Genomic DNA, 12,500 nt, shown 5'->3' with positions numbered 1-12,500 from the left:
CCCTTGATCCTCAAGCGAGTTTCACACATCACGCAGACGTCCGCATCTATCCAGTAATGATGCCATTTACAAAAATCTTAAACAACCGAGGCCCGCACCTGCTCAATCAACGCCAACTCAATTTAAGGAAGCTGATCGAAACCATCCAGTTTGGGAAAAGCTAATTTATGCAGTAGCATTCTTTTTATTATTATTGTGAGAGACGTGAAATACACACCACGAAATGAACGTCCGCTTGTTACCCTTTTGTTACTGCGGTGCGAAATCATCGCGCGTAATACCGATTCAATTTTGTCTTGTTTGGTGGTCTGTCAGCACTTTGTGTTCTTCAAGAAAATCAGCTACAGGCTTTTAAATTATGTGCGCGAAACTTTTCTCCATCTGCCACCCGGAACATATTTAAAGAAGAGAGAAAGCAGCCGGGGCCTTGAGATTTCGAAAATGCCGCGCTCTGAAATTTTCACATCAGCCATTGGGAAGATAATTATTATCCGTCACAAACAAAAAAAAAAAAACAGCTTTGAAATGAGCATTGATAGTGGCCACGTTTTTTCGGGGCATGTCTTGATGAAATAATTGCAGTTCAGTTCGTTGGTTCAATTGCATTTGTTGGCTCCTTGCAGCATGTCTAGATTTCATCTTTTTCAGTATTCCTAGTGTTCTCATTGTAGTATGAATAACCTGCAGATTTTTCGTTGTTGTTGTTATGCGTTATACAATGCTGAGCGATGTTTTTCCTTTCCTTGAAGCTAGCCATAGAAGTATAAAACTTTCTATAAACTCATTACAATAAGAATCCAGCATACGGTTCATCATCGGCTCGATAAACGTTCGGGAAGTGGCGACTTTTAATGCCGTGATCATGAAGCTTAACAGCAGAGCGTGTTCATCAGATATGCCAGGGGTGACGTAACGCAAGGCGTGAATCGAATCTAAGATTGAAATGGCGTTCTGAATTCTTTTGGTTCCAGATAGAACAAACAAAAATATATAAAAAAAGCATGTCATTGATTGTCATTCAAACCTCAAGAGCGCGTGGAGAAAGTGTTCCGGTTTACATTCGGCAAATCGAAATGAACGGCTAAAATTAACCTATCGTCTGGTTTCATGCGGGAGATCACGTGCGCACGCAAATTTCTTCGTACGGGAATTTTATGAAGTGAAGGCGGCTACAGATCATTTCCTTTGTCTAGTTCATGTTCGTAGGCGCAAATTGCAAACGTAATACTTGGAGGAACGTTTCCACTAATCTACAGGGGCTCTCTCATTTCTCCGATTGCTCGCAAACACATTGCATTGCTAGTCGTGACGTTTCACAGTGACGTTTCACCATGCCCGTCGAAGTTGATTACCAGTACCGCGCCAGCGTCGACCGGCCGGCGAAGCGACGAACTCAGCAGCGCATGCGCGAGGCCCTACAACACCCCAACCGAGCTACCCTGCTTATCGGAGAGAGCGAGTGCGCGTGAACGCGGGCTCGTCTGACGATCTGGATTAAAGAAAAAAAAAAAAGTGTGTCCGAGATATTGACAAAGACAAGTGGTCGCTGTCGCTCTGAGTCTTAGCGCGTTATAGAAAACGTGGGATGGCGGTGCTTCCTCGAGGGTCTAAAAGTACAATCTTCGAACTAGCGCTCCCGGCGGAACGTGGAGCTAGCATCCTTCTTCTTGGAACGGTTTGCAATGGACTGCTTGAATGTGCCGACCACGCGTCACGGGTCGCGTATAGAGCCAACGTTTGGCAAGAACGCGTCTAGCACAACCGATCGCGGTTGCGATAACCCATCGTTGGTAGCGAAAAAAAGAAAGAAAGAAAAAAAAAACACCTACCCGCAGCTTGTTAGCAGTAACCGTAAATGTGGTTCTAAATATAGGTTCGCTGGTCACTGAAACTTTCTCATAACGCACACCACTGTAGTCCAAAAAGAACAAAGCACGCACAATGGATATGATACAGCCGTCACCGCATGATTTCGCGTTTTCCTTATTGCATTACTTTCGTGGGCATGCGCGCTAGGGCCACGCAGGCCAGGAGGCAAGGGGAAAAATAAATAAGAAATGATACGCGATCCTCAGCATTGACTTGGCTGATGTGGCACTCGCATTTATGTTCTTTACCTTAGGCGAGCGCAACGCGCCAACTGAACTCCAATTTCCCATAACGGAAATTCGTATTTGGCCATTTGGTTGTATTTTTGGCTGATGTTCGCGTTTTTCGCCCGAGCATGCGCTTCACTGCGCCGCTCGTTGCCCCTTCAATGCGGCTTCACTGCCCTGCAGGCGTGTTCTGCGTCAAGCCGAACCACCAGGCAAAAAGCCTGGGCGCCGCCATTTGTTGAGAGCGGCGCCGGGGACACAATCGCGCCTAGCTCATTGAGTTTTCCCCCAAAACTGAACGAAATAGCCTTATTTAAATGAGAAAGATGCCGCGAGTGCCGCAACGAAGGACCTTAAGGATTACCGAAGGGTAACTGAGGGCGACGCGACGAGCTTTGGAAAGAAGAATGATGGGTGTAGCGCTACGGGGGATAAGAATAGAGCAGATTCGGGGGGTGAGCGAACAAACGCGAGCTAATGACACCTTAGTTTAAACCAAGAAAAAGAAATGGGCGTGCGCAGGGCATGCAATGTGGGGGGAAGATCATCAATTAAGGGTTACCGACTGAATTCCAAGAGAAGGGAAGCGTAGCACGGGGTGGCGGAAATTTAGGAGGGCAGATTAGATTAGGAAGGGCGCAGGCACTAGACGGCGACCGTGACCGGGCTTACACGTGACCGGGGTGCTTGGAGAATAATGGGAGAGGTCTTTGCCCTGCAGTGGTCGTAGCCAGCAGGATGATGATGACGAAAAGGTAGCAACAGGTATTCATAACATACAGGTTGGAAAGCTGAGGCACCTCTGAACCCTTGAATATATTTCGCCACACTTGGCCATACGACAAGTTTGTTTTCGAGGCGCTCGGTCCCACTGCAGCGAAAATGTTGCCGGAAATCGGGCACTCCATTTTTGTTTCATAGGGAACCTTTCTTCCACTAGGGCAGCGGATTTGCGCAGGGCGAGCTTGCTGTCGTTTACGGATCAAAGCGATAGTGAACTCCAAAATGCAGTGTTGGCTTTGAGTGGGACTTACATTGATTGCAAAACCCACGGCTAATCACCCTTCCCCCCCCCCCCCCCCCAAGTGGCTCATTACAGCAGACAATCGTTCAGAAACACCGGCATCGTTGCGTATAGTATGGGAATGGTGCGTGTCACGTGAGTGCTCGCTTCGAGCTTGTGTTCTTCATTTTGATTGAATGAAGTCTCACCTAAGTGAGCGGGGGCCGATCCCGGAGGTAGTGCAATACCGGGCCGACCTGCGGCGGAGGTGAAGCAGGCTTCAAGCACTCCGCCAACTTCCAAAAATAGGTTTAATATCGTGGGTCCATATAGAACCCGTATCAGATATTAAGCTGATAAGAACAGATACTACACTTTGATCTTAGCCAAAAGGCCGAGAAGCGATGTCTTTCACTTCACTCCATTGTACCACTGCCTTGTGGGTGCCCTGGCGACATTGGTAACCTCAGCAACAGCGTGGGCAATCTTATAAAACCCAGCCCGTCTAGAGACTCTATGCTCTCTATCTCGCGAATCAACTCGCGACGCCTCAGTCTTTCACTGTTAACGAAACGCCGTCGCGTAGAAACGAGACCCGAGCGCAAGCTTGTTCGCAAGGCAAAACCAACGAAGGCAACCTCGTAGAAAACGGAACAGGCGAGCGGAAAACACGCGCAAGGGGAATGCTTACTTCCGTCTGAATGCGACCGCTCAAGGCGGCTTTCTTTGAGGCCTTCGTTTCAAGCCCGTGCGCAAGTGTAATACACTACGCGCATTTCCCTCATTTCCTTTTATTTACCGCAAGGCCCACTGAAAGTTTTCATACGGCACAGGCCGGGACGGATTGCAACGTGTCGATTCGACCGCTAGAATTAGGTAGCGCGCCTCATGTACGAATGAAAGAGAATGAAAAAAAAAAAATAAATAAATATAGAAAAGGCTGCGCACTCCTTCCAACCGGAAACATAGAGGGCAGGAAGATCGCCATGTGGAGCACAGGTGTTGTTAAAAAAGAAAGAAAGAAAGAAAGAAATAGCGCTACCCCATCATCTTTACCGTGTGCGTGTATACACACACACGCACACATATGCACGCGCACGCACGCGCGCGCGCGCACGCACACACACACACACACACACACACACACACACACACACATACGCACACATGCTAGCATAGCTTAAGCACAGCTGGAAAGCTCAGCCTTGCGCAAGAAAAAAGGACCACGCCCTTTCGCAAGCCCCTTTGAAACTTTTAAATGAGAAACATGTGTACAGCGAGGTCGTTCGAAACTGGCGCGAAAACGCATCCGCGCCATCTGTGTGCGGAACTAGGAAAACCTACGGCCTTCGCCATACAGAAAGAAAGGTAGATGGCGCGAGCTAACGCTCCGTTGCATACTAAGAACGAGAGCTAGTGAATAATGGCAGAAACGTCTTGGGAAGAGAGAAAAAAACAACAACAACAAAAAAAAAGAAAGACACGCAAGTTGTTGGCTCGCGCAAGCATTCTATTTTACAGCGAGTAAAGAGCATAGCAACTTCTCACAAGAGCAGCAAGAAAGACAAGAAGAACGTGAGAGAGGGGGAGAAACAGGCGCGTTTCTTTGGAATGCAGAGCATGCTGCACACACTATGAAGTGCCAAAGAGACGGGGAAAGCAGATGGCGCGATTGTGTATGTCCTCAAAGCTTGAAAACAATTTCTAAACTACAAGGTGTGCCGAAGTCCGCCTACTCTCATCAGGTTGCTCCCGCCTCCAATTGCATTTAAATTAAAATTACAGTCGCCTCAGAGGCAGAGAGAGAGAGAGAGAGAGAGAAAATGTGTACACTTGCTTCGCGCAGCTGCACCCGTTCAAATTTTACAGCAACAAGAGCACTCCCGCAGGCACAAAGTCCGCTGCCGCGTCCGCCGGGGCGGAATGCACTCGCTTCCGTAAATTGTCGTGCGGCAGACTGCTGCATCGTAGCACACCTGAAACCGCGCAGACGTCAGCGATCGCCGCGAGATCGCTGCGAGCGCTAAAGTCCGAAACCACGTCCGCCGGGGCGGCGGGAGCTCGATACCCCTTCACGAAACTTCTGCGTGTACACCGCCGCACGGCCACGGCGGAGTCGCTGGCATCCTGCGCGCAGTTGCATTGCGTCGCGCCGGGAATCGTTGAAGCCCCACGCAGACGTCGGCGTCGGCCCCGACCTGGCTGCGAGCGCTCGAAGAGACCAAGTCCGAAGCCACGTGAGCCGGGGCGGTGTGAGCGCGACTAAGTCCGAGACGACGTCAGCCGGGGCGGCGTGAGCGAGACCAAGTCCGAGACTACGTCAGCCGGGGCGGCGTGAGCGAGACCAAGTCCGAGACTACGTCAGCCGGGGCGTCGACCAAGTCCGAGACGACGTCAGCCGGGGCGTCGAGCACGCCGCGCGCGCTTTTCCCACTCTTACTCGAAAAATGGCGAAGGGGCCGCGCTAGCGTGCCTTGAATCGGTGAGCGGCGGTACCGCGGCGATCGCGAGAGCTCAAATCGGCCGTGCCAAAGCCAAATATTGGCGCTCGGCTCGGCGCAGTACGCCGCCTTGTCGCACGAGTACGGCCCCGTGGAGGTCTGGTCACTTATCGCTGCTCTTATAAGGGGCCGTACCGCCCTGGCCGACGTTGTACCGTAGTGCCGTTTTCGGCTTGCGCGTGTTCGTGGTGGTGTCCGCGCACCGCTCCGCACTCGAGAATCGTGCCCACGACGACGCGAGCGCTCGGAAGAGACGAAAGTCCGAAACCACGTGAGCCGGGGCGGTGTGAGCGCGACTAAGTCCGAGACGACGTCAGCCGGGGCGGCGTGAGCGAGACTAAGTCCGAGACTACGTCAGCCGGGGCGTCGACCAAGTCCGAGACGACGTCAGCCGGGGCGTCGAGCACGCCGCGCGCGCTTTTCCCACTCTTACTCGAAAAATGGCGAAGGGGCCGCGCTAGCGTGCCTTGAATCGGTGAGCGGCGGTACCGCGGCGATCGCGAGAGCTCAAATCGGCCGTGCCAAAGCCAAATATTGGCGCTCGGCTCGGCGCAGTACGCCGCCTTGTCGCACGAGTACGGCCCCGTGGAGGTCTGGTCACTTATCGCTGCTCTTATAAGGGGCCGTACCGCCCTGGCCGACGTTGTACCGTAGTGCCGTTTTCGGCTTGCGCGTGTTCGTGGTGGTGTCCGCGCACCGCTCCGCACTCGAGAATCGTGCCCACGACGACGCGAGCGCTCGGAAGAGACGAAAGTCCGAAACCACGTGAGCCGGGGCGGTGTGAGCGCGACTAAGTCCGAGACGACGTCAGCCGGGGCGGCGTGAGCGAGACTAAGTCCGAGACTACGTCAGCCGGGGCGACGAGCACGCCGCGCGCGCTTTTCGCACTCTTACTCGAAAAATGGCGAAGGGGCCGCGCTAGCGTGCCTTGAATCGGTGAGCGGCGGTACCGCGGCGATCGCGAGAGCTCAAATCGGCCGTGCCAAGGCCAAATATTGGCGCTCGGCTCGGCGCAGTACGCCGCCTTGTCGCACGAGTACGGCCCCGTGGAGATCTGGTCACTTATCGCTGCTCATATAAGGGGGCCGTACCGCCCTGGCCGACGTTGTACCGTAGTGCCATTTTCGGCTTGCGCGTGTTCGTGGTGGTGTCCGCGCACCGCTCCGCACTCGAGAATCGTGCCCACGACGACGCGAGCGCTCGGAAGAGACGGAAGTCCGAAACCACGTGAGCCGGGGCGGTGTGAGCGCGACTAAGTCCGAGACGACGTCAGCCGGGGCGGCGTGAGCGAGACTAAGTCCGAGACTACGTCAGCCGGGGCGACGAGCACGCCGCGCGCGCTTTTCGCACTCTTACTCGAAAAATGGCGAAGGGGCCGCGCTAGCGTGCCTTGAATCGGTGAGCGGCGGTACCGCGGCGATCGCGAGAGCTCAAATCGGCCGTGCCAAGGCCAAATATTGGCGCTCGGCTCGGCGCAGTACGCCGCCTTGTCGCACGAGTACGGCCCCGTGGAGATCTGGTCACTTATCGCTGCTCATATAAGGGGGCCGTACCGCCCTGGCCGACGTTGTACCGTAGTGCCGTTTTCGGCTTGCGCGTGTTCGTGGTGGTGTCCGCGCACCGCTCCGCACTCGAGAATCGTGCCCACGACGACGCGAGCGCTCGGAAGAGACAGAAGTCCGAAACCACCTGAGCCGGGCCGCGGCGGGAGCTCGACGCCCGTCACGCAACTTTGGCGTACAAGCCACCGCACGGCCGCGACTGAGTCGTCGCCACCGTCCGGCTGGCTGCACTATAGCACGCCGGGAACCGGGAAAGAACCGCGCAGAGGTCGTCGTTTTGCCGCGGCGTTGGCGCGAGCGCGCGAAGAGACAAAGTCCGAAACGGCGTCAGCCGGGGTGTCGAGCACGCCGCCCGCGCCGGTCGCACTCGTGCTCGGAAACGGCGAAAGGGCCGCGCTAGCGTGCGGCCCCGTAGGGGCACAGAAAGGCGATTGTTCTGGAAACCGCGCTGTCCATAGGCGAGAGATTGCCGTTCGCGCATTCGGTCGACGCGCTGCGCTTTCACGACTTCGGCATTGCGCTGCCGACGTAAGCTTTCCATCTCGCTCGCGGCGCTGCGAGGCGGCACGATTTTCGCCAAACGCTCGTCGAAAGTGGCACGAGTACGGCCCCATGGAGATTTGGGAACTTATCGCTGCTATTATATGGGGGTCCCAGAGAGCAGTCGCCCCCAAAAGCGACCTGGGTGTTTGATATGCGGCGGGCTTCGTGCCCGTCAAGCGTGTCCCCGGTATCGCTCCCGTGGATCCCACAGCTGACGTCTGCAGCCTCATCCGCTTGATGCGTTAGGGGCTGGTTGTCGGACGACGCTTTCTCCACGATATCGAGTTGTGTTCCGCATCGTCCTCGGACGAGTCAAATGCGAAAGCGCCGAAGGCGCGGGCGTGACCCGTCGCCTGGCGGCTTTGCCGTCTCGGCTACGTTGCAAGTGTCGGTCGGTCCACCTGTGCTGCGGGCTCAAGAGAAACCGCAAGCCGTGATCGAGTCGACACAACCAGTCTATCGAGAATGTTGCGTGCTTCTTGCCGCGTGGCGATACCCGGCCCTTCGGGGAGGGCGCCGTAGCGAGCTCGAACGCCGTCGTCTCGGACTGTGCAAAGTGCTACTCTTTGCAAGAACGAAGCGTGCTGGGGCGCCTGAAGGTGGCCTCGGCATCGCAAAAACGGCGTCCGGCCTGCTTGACAGGCGGGACGCGCAGTTGAACGATTACCTGGTTGATCCTGCCAGTAATCATATGCTTGTCTCAAAGATTAAGCCATGCATGTCTAAGTACATGCCGAAATAAGGCGAAACCGCGAATGGCTCATTAAATCAGTTATGGTTCCTTAGATCGTTTCTTCCTACTTGGATAACTGTGGCAATTCTAGAGCTAATACATGCAGTGAGCCTGAAGCCCTTTGGGCGACGGGTGCTTTTATTAGACCAAGATCGATCGGGTTTCGGCCCGTATTGTGTGGTGACTCTGGATAACTTTGTGCTGATCGCATGGCCACGAGCCGGCGACGTTTCTTTCAAGTGTCTGCCTTATCAACTTTCGATGGTAGGTTACTTGCTTACCATGGTTGTTACGGGTAACGGAGAATCAGGGTTCGATTCCGGAGAGGGAGCCTGAGAAACGGCTACCACATCCAAGGAAGGCAGCAGGCGCGCAAATTACCCACTCCCGGCACGGGGAGGTAGTGACGAAAAATAACAATACGGGACTCTTTTGAGGCCCCGTAATTGAAATGAGTACACTCTAAATCCTTTAACGAGGATCAATTGGAGGGCAAGTCTGGTGCCAGCAGCCGCGGTAATTCCAGCTCCAATAGCGTATACTAAAGCTGCTGCGGTTAAAAAGCTCGTAGTTGGATCTCAGTTCCAGACGAGTAGTGCATCTACCCGATGCGACGGCTCGGACTGAACATCATGCCGGTCCTTTCTTGGTGCACTTCATTGTGTGCCTCGAGAAGGCCGGTGCTTTTACTTTGAAAAAATTAGAGTGCTCAACGCAGGCGAGTCGCCTGAATAAACTTGCATGGAATAATAGAACAAGACCTCGTTTCTGTTCTGTTGGTTTTTGGAATACGAGGTAATGATTAAGAGGGACAGACGGGGGCATTCGTATTGCGGCGCTAGAGGTGAAATTCTTGGACCGTCGCAAGACGAACTACTGCGAAAGCATTTGCCAAGAATGTTTTCTTTGATCAAGAACGAAAGTCAGAGGTTCGAAGGCGATCAGATACCGCCCTAGTTCTGACCATAAACGATGCCAACCAGCGATCCGCCTGAGTTACTCAAATGACTCGGCGGGCAGCTTCCGGGAAACCAAAGTGTTTGGGTTCCGGGGGAAGTATGGTTGCAAAGCTGAAACTTAAAGGAATTGACGGAAGGGCACCACCAGGAGTGGAGCCTGCGGCTTAATTTGACTCAACACGGGAAAACTTACCCGGCCCGGACACTGGGAGGATTGACAGATTGAGAGCTCTTTCTTGATTCGGTGGATGGTGGTGCATGGCCGTTCTTAGTTGGTGGAGCGATTTGTCTGGTTAATTCCGATAACGAACGAGACTCTAGCCTATTAAATAGGTGCGGGGTTCCCAGCACCTTACAACCTTCTTAGAGGGACAAGCGGCTCCTAGCCGCACGAAACAGAGCAATAACAGGTCTGTGATGCCCTTAGATGTCCGGGGCCGCACGCGCGCTACACTGAAGGAAGCAGCGTGTCTTTATCCCTGTCTGAAAAGACTGGGTAACCCGTGGAACTTCTTTCGTGATTGGGATAGGGGCTTGCAATTGTTCCCCTTGAACGAGGAATTCCCAGTAAGCGCGAGTCATAAGCTCGCGTTGATTACGTCCCTGCCCTTTGTACACACCGCCCGTCGCTACTACCGATTGAATGATTTAGTGAGGTCTTCGGACCGATGTCCGGCGCGGCCTTTCGGTTGCGCCGGTCTGTTGGAAAGATGACCAAACTTGATCATTTAGAGGAAGTAAAAGTCGTAACAAGGTTTCCGTAGGTGAACCTGCGGAAGGATCATTACCGGATTGTTCGAGGGTGACGAGCGCCATTGTTTCTACCCCGTGTGGGTGAAGCAGCTCGCTGCGCCCGACGCTTTCCGCCGCTGGCCCCGCTTGGACGCGGGGACGGCTATACCCGAACATGCCGGGGATTGCCCGAATTTCGAAGGGCGCCCCGTGCCAAATTTGTTGCGCCCAGTGGACGCCGGCTGCAACCTTGGACGGTTGGCTTGGCCGCGCCCGCGGGTAGAAACGGCGTAACGCACACTGTTGGGTGGGCTTTCTGAAGTCCGCCTCGGCACTCTTGCGCGGAATGGGAGTAAGACGACCCGACCTGCTGCTCTTGCCCAGTACGAGGGGAACGGCGAAGCGTGCGGTCGGTCAAGGAACTGACGGTCGAGAGCTAATGCCGCTGCCGCTTAGTACACACGGAACCGTGGTGCGAGCGCTCTCCCGTCCTCCGCGGCAAACGCTGCCGAGTCTGAAAAGGCTGGCGGCTGCCGGTCGCTTCCTGCGGCGAGTGTGGAGTAACGACCCGACTTTGTTGCTGCCCAAGTACTAAAGGAACGGTGCGGCGCTCGGTCGGTCATGGAACCGGCGGTATTGAGGGTGCGGCTGCCAAGTACGGAAGGAACCGTGGCCTAAAGCACTCTCCCGTCCTCCGCGGCAAATTCCACCGCGCCCGAAAGGGCCGGAGGCTGCCGGTCGGCTCCCGCTCGTGACGCGCGAGGTGTCGAGTTCGCGGTTCAATGCGACGACGTCTGCAGGCTATTTGCCCGCCGCCGAGGGAAAGGCGGCGTTGCTGCGAAGTACCGAAGGAAACGCGGCTTTGCTACGTCGGAAGCGTTCTGCGGTTTGCGGACTTGTGCGCTTTGGGAAGGCGCCGCACGTCGAAAGAGGAAGTACGGACAGACGAGGGACTGTAATCCCGTATTCGAACGCACTTGCGGCCAGGCCCTTGCTGGCTTCGTCTTCCGCCTCAAGTAGACTTGTTGTGGCTCCGGCGCAGAGAGCCGTCCCTGGCACTGGCCGAGTGGCTTTGGAGAGCTGCGCGAGTACGCGCGCGCCAAGCTCTTGTCTTTCGTCTCGAGTAGGCTGTTGGATCAGCAGCGGTCATGCGGAAACGCGTGACCGCCGAACGAAAGAGCGAAACAGGAGTAGCGCACGCCGAAAGGCGCTCTTCGAAACCACACACAGGGAGACGCCACGTGCCTGAAACACTGGTTGTACTGTACTGAATTGAACAAACTATTTTTCACGACTCTAAGCGGTGGATCACTCGGTTCTCGGGTCGATGAAGAACGCAGCCAGCTGCGAGACTTGGTGTGAATTGCAGGACACACTGAGCACTGATTCTTTGAACGCACATTGCGGCCTTGGGTCTTCCCTTGGCTTCGTCTGTCTGAGGGTCGGATCACATATCAAGAGAGCCTTCGGCGCACAGGGAACGTGCGTCCGTCGACTCGTTTTGACCGCGTCGGCATCATGGACAGTACGTTGAGCGCTGAAGCCACGCGCCAGCAACCTCACGAGAAGGAGACGGTGGCGAGCCGTCGTGCCAAATCTTCGAAGAGACGGAAACGAGGCATTACTACTGCAGCGTGACGAGTGCGCGCCTCTGGCAAGACCGCCGCAGGATGGAGTCGGATACCTGCAGGGAAAGAGCGGTCCAAGCTCGAGGCGCGAACGTCTGTTGCCTTGTAGCGCGCACCTTTGCGAGAGAGTCGGAAGCGATCGCAATTTGCGTTGTTTGCCTTCGGAGTACGTCGAGCTCCAGAGCTGGTCGCTCGCTCACGTCACCGCAGCTGTGTGGGCGCCCTTCCGGGCTTCGTCGCACGAATGGGAATCGGCAGATTCGTGCGAGGAGCGGGGAGGAGAAGGGTGGCCCCCGAAAGCGGTTCGACGCGAGAGCGCCGTCTGCGAGCGAGAAGAGCACGGCACGGCGGAGAATTGCCGCGAGACGGAAAATGTCTCCCTCGAGAGCGTTGGCCGAGCTGAAGCGTTCCGTCGTAGTCCGCCGTCGGTCCAAGTGCTTCGCAGTCTCTGTCCCCTTAAGACTGGGCCACTCCAGTTGGGGCAGGGGCGACGCTACACGAGACGATGCCTCCCGCCAGGTTTTAGTCGCCCCTGCGGTGCCCGCTGAAGCGGCGCGCTGCTAAGGCGATCTTTGCCTCGGTGGTGTTTTGGGCTTCAGACACGGTCGCTTACCACGCAACTGCTCGTGCGCCGCACGCGTGCAGGCGGTTCACCGCCTGCCAGCCTCGTCTATAAGTAGCTCCGTGTTGGGCGAAGGACGTGGTAGGGCGTCGCACTCGGTTGGCGCTGGGTTTTCGAACGT

At 55.4% G+C, this 12,500-nt stretch overlaps 3 non-coding genes across 3 annotated transcripts; 2 read left to right on the top strand and 1 right to left on the bottom strand.

The window, feature by feature from the left end:
• Positions 1 to 3,313: 3,313 nt before the first annotated feature.
• LOC139053842 (U2 spliceosomal RNA) lies at positions 3,314 to 3,505 on the bottom strand. The gene has a single exon (XR_011510825.1). It is a non-coding gene; the product is annotated as a U2 spliceosomal RNA (small nuclear RNA).
• Positions 3,506 to 8,369: 4,864 nt separating this feature from the next.
• On the top strand, positions 8,370 to 10,184 carry LOC139053845 (small subunit ribosomal RNA). The gene has a single exon (XR_011510828.1). It is a non-coding gene; the product is annotated as a small subunit ribosomal RNA (ribosomal RNA).
• Positions 10,185 to 11,421: 1,237 nt separating this feature from the next.
• LOC139053850 (5.8S ribosomal RNA) lies at positions 11,422 to 11,574 on the top strand. The gene has a single exon (XR_011510833.1). It is a non-coding gene; the product is annotated as a 5.8S ribosomal RNA (ribosomal RNA).
• Positions 11,575 to 12,500: the final 926 nt, after the last annotated feature.

Source organism: Dermacentor albipictus, unplaced genomic scaffold, assembly GCF_038994185.2.
Source record: "Dermacentor albipictus isolate Rhodes 1998 colony unplaced genomic scaffold, USDA_Dalb.pri_finalv2 scaffold_259, whole genome shotgun sequence".
Taxonomy (NCBI): Eukaryota; Metazoa; Arthropoda; class Arachnida; order Ixodida; family Ixodidae; genus Dermacentor; species Dermacentor albipictus.
The sequence above is the reverse complement of the archived record's forward strand: the minus strand, read 5'-3'. Positions and strand labels throughout refer to the sequence as shown.